The sequence below is a fragment of the Dreissena polymorpha genome, chromosome 2 (assembly GCF_020536995.1).
Source record: "Dreissena polymorpha isolate Duluth1 chromosome 2, UMN_Dpol_1.0, whole genome shotgun sequence".
In the NCBI taxonomy this organism is placed as follows: domain Eukaryota; kingdom Metazoa; phylum Mollusca; class Bivalvia; order Myida; family Dreissenidae; genus Dreissena; species Dreissena polymorpha.
In genome coordinates, this window is record NC_068356.1 from 64,527,354 (window position 1) to 64,542,355 (window position 15,002).

Below are 15,002 nucleotides of genomic sequence, written 5' to 3' on the forward strand. Positions count from 1 at the left end.
CTATTTTTGTCAACTTTTTGCCGTCCAGAGCTGATTTTTCAATAACTATAATATTGCATCCAATTTCCTTAAGCTTTTAAATCAATGTCTATCAGCATACATTGTACTGCAGTTTTGCATGTGTAAAGTTTGTTAAGATTGTCCTGATAACTTCAGCGGTATGCCCCCTTCTGTGACTTTAATCAATATAATCAATACATTTTGAAAACCTTTTCTTTGTGTCCAGAGCTGTTTCTGTTTAAATATTGGATGGAATTTTACGAAACTTAAAATAAATGTGTATTATTTAGACAATAACACACGACAGAGCTGGGCTGGACGTCTATAATCGGCCTGCTGCCGACATAACAGCTTTGTTGAATCTCAATTTTATTGATCACCGTTGGCTAAGGCTGAATGTGTACGCCATTTTGTTCAGTAAAAGTCGCGCGATTTCATTCTTTTTTTATATGAAAAATCGGCCCGACTAAGCGGGCTGATATAATTTATATTGGCCCGCTAGAGGTGAATAACGGCCCTGTCGCGAAGTCATTGTGTTACTATTTATAGTAATGATGTGATATACTGCAATAGTGCACATACAATTATGTTGGGATGGCCTTGGTACTTCCAGAGTTTTGCCCTCTTAATTTATCAAAATTGAAGAGTAGATAAGTAACTTGCATGGACTTACAGTCCAATTACTACTGAAAATGAACGAACATTTTGTATAATATTTCGTAAAATAACGTATTATAAACAACGAAACATAGTGTTTATTTTTACATTAGACAATTGCCGAATTTTCAACGCCAGATGTGGTCTGGTAAAATAGATGCTCGTTTTTATTATTATTTTGCATATATAATGCCATCTTCATTTACCACAACAATATGTATTCATACGACACATAAACACTAACAGGGTACCATTTAAGTGTTTCTGTTTCATATGAATAGATCTATTTGCGGGAAATAAAAATGGAATAAATTGTGTCACAAATAAATAAAAAAGAGCATTTTGTTTCTTCAAAGATCTATGTAATTATACCACATCTAGAGTTGAATTTTGGCTATTGCTTAAAGGCACACTGATTGTTTTGGTGTTGACTTTATTTTACAAAATACAAACTAATTTTTGTTGATTTTGAGCGTTATAGAGGGTTAAATATAAAAAGAGAAATACTTATGATGAGCAGATTTAAGACAGTATTTAACTATCAGAGACCGGTGAAATAATGATTTTTTATATTCTAAATGCTGCTTGGTGATCTTATTCTGTTGGACTAGTACATTGCATTTTGTCAACTTACAATGATATCACGAAACTGCAGGTGCCGGACAGGTTGAGGCGCTTGGAGGGAACCACACAAGGGAAGCCCTTCAGGGTCTTCTACGGCGTGGTCTCGCAACTATAACCACAGTCAAAATGAATATGTATTCAGCCCTGTCAACATGCACAGCCTTAACGGTGGGTTGGCAGCACAATGTTTGCTTGCAGGAGAAGCAAAAGCCTCTTAGCTTCATTGACAAGGTGAGGCTTATGAGACAGGTTCGCCCATCAATGCACATGTCACCAACGGATATGAAGGCTTGGAAAGAAGCTCTTTCTTCCATCTTTCATGTGAAGGTATAGTTACACTTATATAATGTAAGGGTCTGAAACGTGCATTCTCATGCTTATATAGTATGGTTTGACCAAGACACTTTTAAACAGTTTTTCTTTGAATATTTACATTTGAATCAATGAACAAAGGCATCAGTTGGATTGGCATTTGACTACCTGCTAACTTATGAATGACTGTTGAATGATTTGACATTTAATAAATATAAATAAACGCCATTTTGGTGAAAAGTACTTATGTAGGCATTGACAATATTATAATCTTAACATAGTTGGTGCACATTAAGATTGTCTGCAAAAAGCAATACCAATCCTATGTTTAAAGCAAGCACGTTGAGAGACTTTATTATAATTTAACCCTTGGCGGGCGGCATTCACAGCAGTGTCCGCTCTCTAATTCAAATAGTTTTCATCCGATCTTCACCAAACTCTGTCAGAAGTTGTGTCAATATCTAGGTCAAGTTCGAATATGGGTCATGTCGGGTCAAAAACTAGGTCACCGGGTCACTTAGTGCATTTCAAGGATTAAGCATGGTGTCCGCTCTCTAATTGAAGTAGTTTTTGTCTGATCATCACCAAATTTGGTCAGAAGTTGTGTCTAGATGATATGTAAGTCAAGTTCGAATATGGGTCATGCTGGGTCAAAAACGAGGTCACAAGGTCACATTTCATGTGTATGGTGTCCGCTCTCTAATTGAAGAAGTTTTCATCTGATCTTCACCAAATTTAGTCAGATGTTACATCTAAATGATATCTAGGTCAAGTTCAAAAATGGGTCATGCCGGGTCAATAACTAGGTCTCAAGGTCACTTAGTGCATTTCAAGCATTAAGCATGGTGTCCAAAACCTACAAACGGGCGTATCTTGTGACAGTTTGGCACTCTTGTTCAAATTTGACTTTTCTGCTATCCAATTGTGTACAATATTTGGAGTAATATAATGGGCATTTTTCACTGTTGAAAGAATTAACAGGTCAAAAGAGTTAGTTAAAATGTGGTTAATGACCAATTATCTGCAACTCATCTTGCTACCAGTTGTTTATAAAAAAAATATATCCAATATTTTACATTGGACAGTCCTCTAAGTTGATTTTTCAAAGCGTTATTACTTATAGTTTTGTATACTGAATGGTTATCATTATTCATGATTTACAGGACATCAGAAGATTCCAGAATTCGTATGGTTTACATTTGAAGATGGCTCAGCTTGAACAGAGAGTTTGGGCAATTGTGGAGGAATCACTGAAATATTCTTCAGACCACTCTTGAAAATTCAATCAACCGAGGATATTGAGTCGTGTCTGAACATTCTGCGAAGCAAAGGATTAGCTGAATATAACAACAAAATGTAAGAATAAACGTTTGTGAATTTACAAAACTGTAACAGACTTTAAAATTTTCATTGTATTTCTTATAACGCAAGTGGGAGTGGTTTCATGGGAACAAGTATATTTATTTATCAATTGATGATTTGCAGGCATAATTTTGTCAGACCTGCCTTCTGTGCTCTTGACATATTTGTCACAATGATTGTTTGATGTTTTTTGTGCTGTTAATCCGGACAATGCTTGTATGGAGAGCTACTCTGTCATTAGTAGGCACAATATCAAATAATTTGACAGTGGCTTTGTCAAAAATCAACCAAATTTACTGCATTTTATTTAAACTGTATGTCTTAAGCTGAAGGGTATCATCTTATTTGAATTATTAAAGGAAAGAGTGTAAATGTGAATATTAAAATTATTTAAGAAATAATAGACTGGTAGGCATTAGTTATTGCAGTAATGACGAACAGTTCTAATGCAAAGCAATTAAACCCTTACGGTGCTGCCTGAGTGGCTTGATTGCAACAACAGAACAACACACTGTTTGTTTAACCCAAATTAAGAACAATTCATTGTTGATTATTTAAATTCTTACCGGTTTGTATTTATAATTTACCTGTATTTCAAGGTAATAAATGAGAACTTTTATATAAGCCCCCATCCTCCATTTTCAGCGGATTAAATATATACATGAATATGCCATAACAATTTAAATAAAATGTTGGGCTATTTATAAACCTTCTTTCAAAGCATTCAAAGCCGTAAGTGGTTTGTTGCAGAATCAACCACAAAACTTCCTATTTTGTCAATAGCAAAGAAGTTGCCATGGTATAATTATAAATAATGAATTATTTTTGTGTGAGTTATGAATACTACTAATTCTAATTTGGGACAGCTGCTCAAACGCTTTTACAGTACTATGTACTGTGTATGTAAGTTTTTTTCTACAATGCTTGATTGGTTAACCCCAAACAGTGTTTTAATAAGTATTTTCTCTGTATGTCCTTTCAAAAAGGGGTTGTTATATTTGCTCTGTTTTTATTTTTATAATTCCACAAGCATGTTGAGGCACCTGTGTCGCGGGACGTTTTTAAAGCCCAGGGGTTTTTATCTTACTTTGGGGAAAGGGCCTGGCCTTTTTTGAGGGGAAAAATAATCGTGCGAAATGCTGAATTTTGGGGGGAAAATCACGCGAAACACCGGATTTTGGGGGAAATAAGGAAAGTCTTAAATAATCAATTTAACATATTTTGCTGTTTTTAAAACAAATTCAAGGCAGCAGATAATTTAATTATGCAATATGTTATAATTTCTTCACTGGATCAGGTTAACTTGAAAAGTTAAAAAAAAATTTTTAGGGGAAAAAATCAAGTCTGGGAGAAAATTTGCCTGCTGAGGGCAAAAAATCTGAGGGAAAAGGGCCGTTTTACGGCGGGTCCCAAAGAAAGAAAAAAAGCCCTGAAGCCACAGACAATGTAAAACATGTTGGTGTTGTATATATTTGAAGTTAATTTTTGATTATTTTAAAGAAAAGAATTTTTGGGATCCAGACCACTTACACAAAAAAGAAAGCAAACTGACCTGGAAGATAATGCCAATGAGGAATGTTCAAACACTTCTGAGGGACTCCTTGTAAGTTAATTATTTTCCTTTTTTGTGTAACAGAAACATGAGCAATTAAATAAATAGTATTTGGTTTATGTATTTACACTGGTGAACTGCAAGTATTAAGAAAGGCCTTGTGTTTGATTGGAAATCAGGTAAATGATGTTAAAATGAAAAAAGTATTTGATCTTTTAAATAGCCTGAAAAAGCATTTTGAGAACATTACATGTGAAATTGGGAAGTTGAGCTTCAATTTTCCTTGTGAGAATAAAAAAGTTTGTTTGCATGGCAGAAAAAGGGTCTGCTCATAGATCAATATATTAACTTGTACTTCTAGATGAAGTACAGCAAGGTAGTTGATGAGCTTCAAATGATGAAGGACAAATGTTCCAAACTGGAAACGGAAAACTCAGAATTGAGGCGTCAACTGACAGAGCGTAAGTGCATATATTTCTTATAATATTCTTGAACACTTAATGAATGGATCTTTTTTTATAAATGATAACTATTTCTTGACTTACAGAGTTTAGAATAATTCACAAAAACTGGTTTAAGACCATTTTGAGTGAACACACATCTTCTAATGCCAACCCCATTAATTTGCCTAATATTTCAATGTTTTCAAACCTGAATATGCAGTTTGAGTAATTAGGCATAGACACAAATGTCCAGGCTTCAAGTACCAAATAACCTCATAAAGACCCTGTTTGAGACACCAGTGAAGTTGATCAGATATAAGTTGACATACATTGACACTTGAGTTATCCTGATTTATATGTAATAAATATTTTTATGCACCCCTTTGGAGAAGAGGGGGGGTATTGTTTTGCACATGTCGGTCGGTCCGTTTGTTGGTCGGTTTGTCGGTCCATCTGGCAGAGGACCCCTATTGATTTTCAGGTCACTAGGTCAAGGCCACAGTGGTTCCGGATAATACCTCAAGAATGCTTAGGCCTTGATCATGAAACTTTATTGGTACATTAATCATGACTGGCAGATGACCCGTATTGATTTTCAGGTCACTAGGCCAAAGGTAAAGGCCACAATGGCCTGGCTGCCACTACTATGAACTGCCCCCTTGGACAGCATGCGTATTTTACAAATAGCACTTGTTTTTACATCTTCTGTAGTATATTTCTATTAAATTTTTCTGTTTATTCAATTGTTAATGCTAATAGAAGTATTCTTTCCCACAATTATCCTAAGATTTAGACATAAACAACAGTTTTCGCAATTTATCTACCGTTTATTGTTGGTTCACCCATTGAAATACATAATTTAGGTATAATTTAAAAAATGTGCTAAAATGATGACGACACGGTGGTCTGCTCAACTTGTCACCTGTCCCAAATAAAACCATGAATAGTTGTACTATCAAGACGAACAATTTTTTATGGTCCATTTCTCAGAGACTGTCAAAGACATTTGGTTCAACTGAGGTATTCATGTTTACCAATTAAAAAAGCAAGGGCAAATAAGCCTAAATTGAATCATTAGGGCTATGAATTAGCGAGAGTCCAGTAGCCATGGGCCCTAAAACTTGAGCTGGGCTCATAAAGATAAGAACACACTTGGGAGAATGGGTTAAAGTTTTAGTTTTATAACCTGTTCTCATAATTATTGCCCATTTTCATGTTGTAAATTTCATTGTTTATTGACCCAATTGTTAAGGACAATTTCTAAAAAAAATGGAAATAGATATTTGGTCATAGTCAAGTATTCTTGTTTATTGTCACAAAGTGAACATATTTATTAATGGCAGATAAACCTTGATATTATTTTGTTAAATGTGTGCCCCATTTTGAACATTGAATGTTGGAGTGTCACAGGTAACATTTACTTTACATGGACAGTTAACCGTAATACTATTACTAACGACTTTCTCTTCTCTACCCAACACTCGGACAAGTGGATGACACTGTCTGCAGGTGGCTTATGCTCGGTAGTTCATCAAATCAGTTCAGGGCTTTTATTCTATCTGAAAACAGATTGCTCGAAGTCCAAGGAAAATTCATCAAAGGAGACAGAAATTGAAGCATTCTGGAGATTCGAAGACGGACGAGAAGAATGGTTGCCGGCCAAATTGATCCGAAAATATGCTAACGGTAATTTTAAACATAAAAAAATATTTTACGAATAATGTACAATTTCCAAGTGAGATGAACAAAATCCCATATGATACTGTCCATGTACAAAAATAAGCTTTAATTACTGTGAATAAATAATCAGTTGTAAGTTCCCTACCGGTATGCCCAGAGGGAACTATAGGATTGCCCTCCGTCCGTCAGTCTGTCCGAAAAACTGGATCCTGCGATTTATCTGGAAGTACTACGAATTTTTCAATGAAACTTAAAATATGGATATACGGCATGATGGGGATTATGCACTGTATTTTCTTTTTTCTGTAAAGTGTCCAATGTGCTTGCTATGACAGCAAATAGACTAAAATATAAGAATCCGGATAATTGGCTATTACTTGGCCATTTATTTATAGATTGTCTTCATAAATGGACATAACAATATCTTAGGATAACCCTAAAGTGGACCATATTGAATGTGACCTTCACCAATTAATAACCTTGACATTCAAGGTCAAAATATTCAAATTTGTATTTTGCTCACATTGGCTATAACTTCGATATTCATGAATGGATTGTCTTCATACTTGAACGCAACAAACCTTTAGACAAAACCTTCATTTCATTAAAACAGAATTTGACTTTGACCTTCAATTTCAAGATTAATTTTTTTAATTTTGCTAAACCAACGATCAGATTTAATTCATATTTTATCAAAACAACACTGACAATGTTGCTGACAATTTTGTAATGGTATTTTTACCAGTAGGGGAATTTTGCATTGCATGCAATGATAATCTTGTTTATATTGTGAAACTCAACATATAAACCCTTTTTTCTGTTCTTGTCTGTTTGTCAAAAGCTGACAGCATGCAAACTATCAACTAGTAAAGTGACTGTTAGTTTTAAAAACACCTTGCTTAAAAGGTACACTTTTAGAATCATAGTGTAATATATATATATATATTACATAACTTTATTAATAACTAACTGCTTTATTATACCCCACCACAGGCGTTTGGTATTGCAGTAATGTCTGTCACACTTTTTTGTTGTGCAACTCCTTATTCATTTCTCATTCATTAAACATAAAAATACAGAATGATTATCATCAAGAACTGCCACTCATATCGTGAGGGTTGGCGATTGAAATTAAAGAGAGTTATTATTTTGTGTAGATTTTATGTTACTTATCCATATTGCTGTACAATTTATTCATAAGCAGTGAATTGTACCATTTCAACTTAAACAGATATTCATAAATTGCTGTAGTCCATCTTGTTTTGGCAATTTTTTCCCGTTCACTCATTGAACCTATAGCAGGGAATTGTCTTTGTCAGACACACTTCAATTATGTAAGTGACAATTTAAACATGCAAAGACATTTCACATCACACAACAACTGTGTTTGATATTTTAAATTGACAATCATATTGGTTATTTCTGGCGATGAAAGCATGAATGGTATATTTATGCAGTTTCCTTATATATCCCATTGTTAGTACCAAACTATAATTTTCAAGCAAAACATTGTACATTTGACTCTACAGTATCAATTGCTATGAGTACTAATGCTATAATTTAAAAGACATAATTAATAACCATATGATTATCATATCGCCTGGTTGTATAACAGCATTCAAATTCTTACATTTCAAGATGTCTTTTATTCAGGAGAGTGTTCAGTCCAGTACTCTGATGGAGTTAGTAGAGTGAGGTCCTCATGGGTCAGAGAGGTGGGACAGATGTAAGGTCATCCTATTGCCACATCTAGAAGCTATACCTATTTTCTCAAGACTAAAAATGTCGTGAACTTAAAATAAATTTTGATATCAGTATTTGCAACCAGAGTACATATGAAGGCACTTGATGTTATTTTTCTGAATGATTGAAGTCAGGTTTCTCATACTAAGACATTTATTTCCCTGTCAAGTTACGGAATTAACTTAAATTGTATGGTGTGAAATTTCTGTTTTATAAAAGAATGCATAGATAATTTTTATCAAATTGTGAGACTAATAGCTTATCATGCAAATGATGGCCCTTTTTTTGAAGTAAAAGAAAAAAAACACATGTATTTTACATCACACTGATGATCATATTAAGTGTAAGCATTATTCTACATCTTTTTGTTCAGTTTAATGTTGGAATGGAATATTCCCTAATCAACAATTTGATTCTCTTTACTGCTCTTTTGTTTATGTGCATTATCCAAAGAATGTTTGAATTCCATTTTGAAATGCTTGATGAGAACTTGTCTTTTCACTTAGGTGTATGCTTTTTTCATTATTGGTTTTGTTCAGTGGTGGTGGTCATATTCTTCTTATGTCATTTCGGACAGTAGAATATGGGACTTGTATATAACAGTTTATATGTTTGAATGGTTTTTGAGATTATTTTAAATAAAACTATTTTTGAATTTCTTTCGCTATATAAACAAAAGTTAATTAAAGAGATTTCACGTTTCTTACTGTTGCAATCAATTTAATATCTTAAAATAACCTGATATCTTTTAAGAAACTAGACAAAAAATAAGTTCTAACGGCGCATTATATTCAGTCAGCCTTTGTAAGCCGTTGTAACTGTGAATGTGTTCATGTGCATTATTCTAACATTTTTTCGATTTCGGTTTAGAAATGCTTTGTATGAACTTGTCTTCATTTTAAAATGCTTAATTAAAATTGATTTTGTTAATTTGTGATTACCAATGTTTTATTTTGTATGTCCTATATGATGTTTGAGTATTTCAGAGAAACAATAAAGTTTTGCCCTTACAATACATACTAAAATTGTGGCAGAATTGTTTAGTAATGAAAATACAAATTGCAGCAATTGCATCTGTTAAAGAACTTTGAATGGTTATACATGTAATAGCGGTAAAGATTGTTTTATTTAAATATTTAATTTTTCATAATGACTTCACATGTTAAAAAATTGTATAGAATAATATTGAATAATTCACACTATTTCATATATTTTCTGACCTGCTGACTGGTGGATTGAGTACATATTAGTATACTGGTATTGTTTTTTATTTTTGGAATTTCAATGCTTGAAAATTTACACATCATTTTGTGTGTTCTGTATTTATTATGCCCCCCTTCGAAGAAGAGGGGGTATATTGCTTTGCACATGTCGGTCTGTTGGTCGGTCCGTCCACCAGGTGGTTTCCGGATGATAACTCAAGAACGCTTGGGCCTAGGATCATGAAACTTGATAGGTAGATTGATCATGACTCGCAGTTGACCCCTATTGATTTTCAGGTCACTATATCAAAGGTCAAGGTCACAGTGACCCGAAATAGTAAAATGGTTTCCGGATGATAACTCAAGAACGCTTATGGCTACGATCATGAAACTTCATAGGTACATTGATCATGATATGCAGATGACCCCTATTGATTTTGAGGTCACTAGGTCAAAGGTCAATGTCATGGTGACCCGAAATAGTAAAATGGTTTCCGTATGATAACTCAAGAACGCTTATGCCTAGGATCATGAAACTTCATAGGTGCATTGATCATGACTCGCAGATGACCCCGTTCGATTTTGAGGTCACTAGGTCAAGGGTCAAGTTCAAGGTGACCCGAAATAGTAAAGTGGTTTCCGGATGATAACTGAAAAACGCTTATTCCTAGGATCATGAAACTTGATAGGTAGATTGATCATAACTCGCAGATGACTCCTACTGATTCTCAGGTCACTAGGTCAGAGGTCAATTTCACGGTGACCCGAAATAGTAAAAAGGTGTCCGGATGATAAATCAAGAACGCTTATGGCTAGGATCATGAAACTTCATAGGTACATTGATCATGACTGGCAAATGACCCCTATTGATTTTCAGGTCGCTAGGTTAAAGGTCAAGGTCACAGTTACAAAAAACAAATTCACACAATGGCTGTCACTACAACGGAGAGCCCATATGGGGGGGCATGCATGTTTTACAAACAGCCCTTGTTATGACTTATTTTATAATTTGCTAATAATTCAAGAACTTATACATTTAAAAGTGGTTTACCTTCCTTTTTTCAGTGTGATTTTTTCTGTGTGATTATGCATTTCTGGAAGTTTGTACCGCCGGCGTAACATTTTTAAACAATTATCTGTCATTGTGTTTATGATCCTCTGAGAGTTTGTACCGCCAGCGTAACATTTTCAATTATCTGTTGTGATAATGAACCTTTGGGAGGTTGTACCGCCAGCGTAACATTTTCAGTTAAATTTTAAGGGTTACACATCATTGTGTGTGTTCTGTATTTATATAACATGTATTATAATTTACTATTAAATTAAGAACTTTAACATTTAAAAGTGGTTTACATTCTTTTTTGTGATTTTTACTATGTGATTATGCATTGCTGGAAGTTGGTACCTTAGGGAGTTTGTACCGCCGGCGTAACATAAATCCTCTGAGAGTTTGTACCGCCAGCGTAACATTTTCAATCTGTTGTGAATCTGTTGTGATTATGAACCTAAGAACTTAACATTTAAAAGTGGTTTACCTTCCTTTTTTTCAGTGTGATTTTTTCTGTGAATGCATTTATGGAAGTTTGTACCGCCGGCGTAACATTTTGAATTATCTGTCATTGTGTTTTTTAGTTTGTACCACCAGCGTAACATTTTCAAAGAATTATCTGTTGTGATTATGAACCTTTTAAGAACATAAACATTTAAAAGTGGTTTACCTTTTGTGATTTTTACTATGTGATTATGCATTGCTGGAAGTTGGCACCTTAGGGAGTTTGTACCGCCGGCGTAACATTTTCAAGATTATGAACTAAGAACCTTCGTGTGGGAAGTTGGTACCGCCGGCGTAACATTTTCAAACATTATCTGTCTATATGAACCTAGAGAGTTTGTACTGCCAGCGTAACATTTTCAAAGAATATTCAGTTTTTATGAACCTTTGGGAGGTTGAACCGCCAGCATAACATTTAAGTTTCAGTTCAATTTTCCTGTCTGAATGTAAGATGGGTTGTACTGCCAGCGTAACATTTTTTGTACTTTCTTATAAAAAGTGAGAAAAATGTGGGGTTTTTAAAAAGAAATTTCCTTCAAAATGACCATTTTAAAAGAGATTCTGTGGAAAATCCCTTTTTAAAATATAATCAATTTTTAATGATTACTCGCCATTTGTTATGGCCATTGTGATGTTTTCATTTCCGGGCGTTGTGGAAGATTTGAAGATTTGTTTCACACTCAGTTTGTAATAATGATAATTTTACTTACTGACAATAGTTGAAGCTGGTATAATTGTAATAGTGTATAAACCTAAATACATCATTAGATATTGTAGGAAAACAAACATCACCAATACCATGCATTACATTGAGTGTTTATCTATTCTATTCGACAGATAGAACCGACACAAATGTTAATAGTTCAGCCATATCTTATAATATCTGTATCGTATCATACTGATAAAACATATCTAAAATATCTTTTAGTAAACCGTTAAACATGTATTCTCTATATTTCTTCATCGTAACGCTATATTCTAATAATATTAAACAAAGCACTTGTGAGGAACACAAATTAAAATTTAGCAATACCCAAACATATTTAGTTTTACAATGCAATGCACTTATTGCAGAATCTCGTGAAATAATAATAAAGTTTGAAGTTATATCATACTAGATGATGGAAAACCAAAATTAAACCATCATTAAAACATTCCAAGCATTCGTATTAATCTAAAATAGATAGTATTAACTATTTTGTTTGTCTTAAAGTCAGAGATTAATTATTCTTTATGTCGTGTTATATGTTAATTTTAAAACAATGTCATCAGATAAATAAAAATTAACATAACGCATCATCACTTATTATGAATCATATTTATGTCTAAATGAGTATGAATGTACAAATGCAAATGAGTTCAGGGGTGTGAGGGACACCATTAATTGAACAATTAACATAGCCATATCCGCATTACAGTAACTTCAAGGTGATATGGATGAATCTCTTTAAGATTAATAAATGTGCCACATATGTGCAAGAAATAACAACATCTTTGCAACTTATTCGTTAACATCAATTTTTCATAATATGTCAAGTGGGCTTTTAAAGTGCACTCATTGAAGTTAGACTAAAACACGAAATACCGGTTAAAATGTATTCGTGAATTATATTTTTATCTGTTATAACAAATTGCTTCTTACGATTTGGGAAATTAATGACTAAATAAACTACAAGGAAAAAATAATGTTACCGTCCATTGTATCATCCTTTCTCTTTCTAGGGTTATATTCGGAATACGTTTCATTACAAAATCCGCGAGTTTTACGAGCACACTCGGTCGGTGTTTTTACTCCTTTATGTGTATTATTTATGAAGTGTCTTCCTCAAAGTTGAAATCTAAATATAAAAAAGCGACGCTGAATGTGCCACAACAAAAACACCTTAAATCATTCCACTGCATAAAACGAAATAATGTATAACGACATAATGATTACACACTATGCGCAGGTAAAACATAAAACATAATGTCCGACTAGTTAATATAACATCGCAATATATCGTCAAATCGCATTTTTAATATACGATACTTTTTTTATTACACTTATTTTTTTTGTTTCACTACAAGTAATACTTATAACCAGCTAGTGTATCACTTCCTACAATGAAAGTCAAAAATCCTTTGCCATTAGAGTGACTAGATCTGCAAGCTCGATTCGCTTCTTCTACTGTATCTCTAAATAAAACACATGTTAATCCAAGATGTAGATGTAGATTTCAATTTCATTTATTCAGAAATTATAAAAAATGCAAAAAATAATTAAAATGCGAACAACAAATATGTATTCACTAACAGTTTTCGCAATCATCAACTAATATAATTCAATATACTTACACTTCATGTATCGCTTCTGAAAACAAACAAACATTTATTTAAACTGTGTAGCTAGATCTGAAAGTATGGAAGTTCAGATTACATAAAAACATTTATATTGTAATGTAACGGGTTATAATAGGTATATTTCAGTAATGTGTAACGAACAGAAAAATATAAGAATCGTGACTCGCAAAATGCATATAAACAATTAGTAGGTACATTAAGCGGGAAGAAGCGACATTCCGATAGGTATATTTCAGTAATATGTAACGAACAGAAAAATATAAGAATCGTGACTCGCAAAATGCATATAAACAATTAGTAGGTACATTAAGCGGGAAGAAGCGACAGTCCGATGCGTTTTCCAGGTGTGAATACAAATTGGAGATATCAAATTAAATGGAGACCCGCGAGTACAGAGGCGTAAAAGTCCAGTATGCACACGTTTGACGCCCATTACTTGATGACAGGCGTGGGTCACGAATTAGGCGAGTACGTAACGAAATTGGTATAAAAGCGGAGTAATTTCAACGGACTAGGAGCCATTTGACCCATTCGAGCCAATGGAGTAGAGTAGTCACGCTTTCTTGACGTGGCGGCCAATAGATTAACAGAAATAAATCTCGATGAAAACAGAAATGAACTTTGGTTGTTACTGTGTATGATCAGGGAACAATGTGTAATTACGTGACAATATCATCTCTTAGTGTAATTTATAAGTATAAAAAATAAATTTAAATGATCTCTAAGTGCAATTTAAAAGTATCAAAGACGTTATTACATATTCACTTTTTGATACGCTTTTATGCAAATATCTTGCCCCACTCTATTGAAGGCAATTATTGCTTGTTAATATGTTTGTCTTAATGTCACCACCGTGTTATAACGATGTTTTAGTATTTTTCACTAGGAGCAATAACGACGAATGGGAAATACAGAATCATACCTTTAAAATGCACAATCTTGCAAAGTTCGCCTCGACGTCTTAACAGACACACTACAACAATCACTAATAGTATGGAACTCCCAACACATAGAATAATGATGATTGAAAAGGAACCATCTTCACCTGGAAATATATTGCAATATACAATAAAAAATAAATACAAACAAACCTTAAATCAGTTAAATATAACTGAGAAATTATTCGCGATTGTTAAAACTGAAATAGGTATAACTTGCCAATAAAGGATTAATTATTAATATTTAAATTGGTTGTCATTTCATGATTCGTTGTATATGATTCATATAATCAAAAGTAAGCTAAAATGAAATTACCTGTGGAAATTAAAGCATCAACATAAATTGATTTACTATCGTTAATTATCATATGCATTTCATCATATCCTTATATTGGTATGATGTCCATCGTTAATTTGATTGTTATTTGTCTTTTTGGCCGAGAGTCACAATCTCTTTTCTTTATTGTCCGCCATCTTGTTAAAATGATTAAAATCGTATACACTTGGAGACTTTTCTAACGCAACACGTTATCAAATCATTATAGCATCCTTATTTTAGAACGGATTTTGTTGAAATTTCGACTCAGACTAATTTAA

General features: G+C 33.5%; 1 protein-coding gene across 3 annotated transcripts in view; it reads right to left on the bottom strand.

Annotated features, from left to right (window-relative positions):
- Positions 1-15,002, bottom strand: part of LOC127867342 (uncharacterized) — a 442,512-nt gene that overhangs the window by 411,567 nt on the left and 15,943 nt on the right. Inside the window, exons 11-12 of one of the 3 annotated variants that reach the window (XM_052408432.1) lie at positions 14,390-14,512; positions 13,462-13,477 (exon numbers count right to left, since the gene is read on the bottom strand). The exons of the other annotated variants lie outside the window; for them this stretch is intronic. The gene's annotated coding sequence lies outside the window, so the exon portion shown is untranslated. The remainder of the gene's footprint in view (positions 1-13,461; positions 13,478-14,389; positions 14,513-15,002) is intronic. 3 annotated transcript variants of the gene reach the window in all.